Genomic DNA, 3,032 nt, shown 5'->3' with positions numbered 1-3,032 from the left:
GGAGAAGAATATGCTCTAAGAGGGAGTTAAGTGGGATTTAAATAACAGAAAGAAGGCAGCCTGCTGTCTTCTCCCTTCAGGACTTAAAGGGCTTTGGGAAGCAGGCCTGGGTGAGAGCAGGATCTCACAGGCTGGACATTGCTGATACTCTGGGCCACAAGAGTCTTGGCTGTGGGGCCATCCTGTGCTTTGGAGGATGTTCAGCAGTGTCCCTGGTCTCCACTCAGAGAAGCCAGAGTGCAACCACCAGTCCCCATTGTGAGCCATTGGACTCAAGAATGACCTAATGGCTTAACCTTGTACTGTGACAGAGCCTGAGTTGCCTGAATTTTAATGATACAAAGAATTTTAATTATACTAATTTTATTTTATTTTAATTTTTTTGTGAGACGGAGTTTCGCTCTTGTCGCTGTTCTTGCTTGTCTCGCCAACATCTCATGAAAAACCTTCTAGAACAGCTGGCATACCTCCAATTCATTCTTTTTAATGGTTATATAGCATCTCATAGTAAAGATAAAATATAATTTATTCATTCAAACACGTGGTTGGAACTTGAGTAGAGGCCCAAGCTCTCTGGGGTATTTGGGATCTATATATTTTGTGTCTGCCGCCACAAACTGGGAGACATTTGCTTTAACTCTCCACCTGTGGGAGCAACGTAACGTTAGAGAGTGCTGGTTGCCAAGCCTAGGCACTCGAGGAGAAAAACAAAATTCACCTTCCCCCTTTTTCTGATCCTTCCATTCATCTGGACATCTCTTCTTTCACCATTTCCTGCTTTCCCCCCTCTAAAATAAGGGAAAATTACTGCTTTATTTTTTTAAAGCACCATATCAAGTTTTACTTTTAACTACAGCCAAATGGCATCAACCATAATTTCTCCTTTCCTTGGCACCATTTCCTCTCTCTTCTTCTGTGCCTCTGCTTCCCTCTGGTTTCCTTGCTCCTCATTCTCCCTTACTCTTGCCTCCATTTTCTCCTTCTGACTCTTTCTATCTTATCTTCTATTTCACTTATCTCAAATGAGAGAGAGAGAGAGAAGGAAGGAGAGAGGGAGGGAGGGAAGCATCCAATGATCTCCCTAGATATGAAATAAAAAGGAACAGTTGCCCAAACCTCCAGTCTTCTTGGTTGCCAGCTTGGTTGCTATTTTTAATACTAGGCCATAGCGGCAGATCAGCCAGGGATTTAATAGGGAGATTCTAGAAATGAGAGTCATGGAAGTGTTGAGATAAGGTCCTCACACATCCCTGGCCGACTGGAAAAGCTATGCATCTATGGGGAAGACCTGAGACAGCACAGCAGAAAGTGAAAGGCAAAGTTACTACTTGTCCAAAACATTCAATCCTCCCCTCACACTCCTGTCATATCTCATGTGAAATTAAAAAAAGAGGAAATATATTGAAATAAGAAAGTTGGGGAATTTGCCTTTGTGAAAGCACTTATTTTTTTCCTTTGGAGACAGGGTCTCACTCTGTCACCCAGCGGTGGAGTGACACGGAGTGTCAGCGGTGCGATCACGGCTCACTGCAGCCTCAACCTCACAGGCTCAAGCAATCCTCCCATCTCAGCCTCCCGAGTAGCTTGGACTACGGCGTGCCCTTCCATGCCCAGCTAATTTATTTTTAGTAGAGACAGGGGTCTCACTATGTTGCCCAGACTGATCTTGAACTCCTGGGCTCAAGCAGTCTTCCCGCCTCAGCCTTCCAAAGTGCTGGGATTACAGGTGTGAGCCACTGCACCTGACCTAAAAGCATTATCTGATATTTGTTTTCCTATTTGTAAGTTTGTCCTCAGATTGAAAGGTTTTATTGTATATTGCACACACCAGTTGTGTATATTAGGAAACATTCCTGAAGTATTTTTTTATTTAACATTTATTTTATTTAAATGTTTTTAATGCTAAACCACAGCAGGGGCTTAGCCTATATTTGGAAAATGGGTTATCCAAATTATTTAGAAGTCCAAATTTTTATTGTTCTACTTGAAGTTATTTATTACCTTGTTCCTCCTGTAACTAAAAGTGACTCATCCTCCATCTCCTCCACGTGTTCCATAATGTAGCTAATCTAATGAACTAATCCATTAATTTGTTAATGGAAGAAATATAGCCCATCCCCATCAAATCAAAGTACTCAGTCTTCTATGAATCATACATAAGTTTAAATAAATTTCTACAGACATGCTGCAGGCCCTGCTGTCCACTGGTGTGAATTTTAGACAAGGTGAAAGGGAAGGGTGGGTCTTGACAAGCCGGTATCAAGTACACAGAGGCAGACAAGGACTCTGCCTTTATTTCAGGTACTGCTTTTGAGAAAAATGAGGAAGGGCAGGGAGGAGGGAAGCCGGTTAGTCAGTGTGCAATTTTGACATACATTTGCAAAGCTGGTTTTTCTGCACCTTTGCCTAGGAAAATGAAGTATAACGAGCTTGGTATTGAAAGGGACCTGTGTTAAACGTTAAACAAAAATGTAAATTTTTTATGTTCAAAGGAGGGTTTAAAAAGAAAGCGGGCTGGGCACAGTGGCTCACGCCTGTAATCCCAGCACTTTGGGAGGCCGAGGCAGGTGGATCACTTGAGGTCAGGAGTTTGAGATCAGCCTGACCAACATGGTGAAACCCTGCCTCTACTAAAAACACAAAAAAATTAGCTGGGCGTGGTGGCGCAAGCCTGTAATCCCAGCTACTTGGAAGGCTGAGGCAGGAAAATCGCTTGAATCTGGGAGGCAGAGGTTGCAGTGAGCCAAGATTGCACCATTGCACTCCAGCCTGAGCAACAAGAGCGAAACTCCATCTCAAAAAATAATAATAATGAGGAGAAGGCCTTCCAGTTATGGCAGCACAGAGAGGCAGGCAATTTCTTTCTGTAAAAAAAAAAAAAAAAAAAAAAAGCAACAAACAACCAAAAAATATATAAAACTAGACAAAATTGTTTATCAAAACCAACCATTTCAGGAAACTGGAAATTGACAAAATGCAGGCAAAAAATTGAGCAGCATTTATTCTTGAAAAACTACTAGATCTTTAGGCAA

This window comes from Gorilla gorilla, chromosome 13 (genome assembly GCF_029281585.2).
Source record: "Gorilla gorilla gorilla isolate KB3781 chromosome 13, NHGRI_mGorGor1-v2.1_pri, whole genome shotgun sequence".
In the NCBI taxonomy this organism is placed as follows: domain Eukaryota; kingdom Metazoa; phylum Chordata; class Mammalia; order Primates; family Hominidae; genus Gorilla; species Gorilla gorilla.
Note: the sequence above shows the minus strand (reverse complement) of the source record.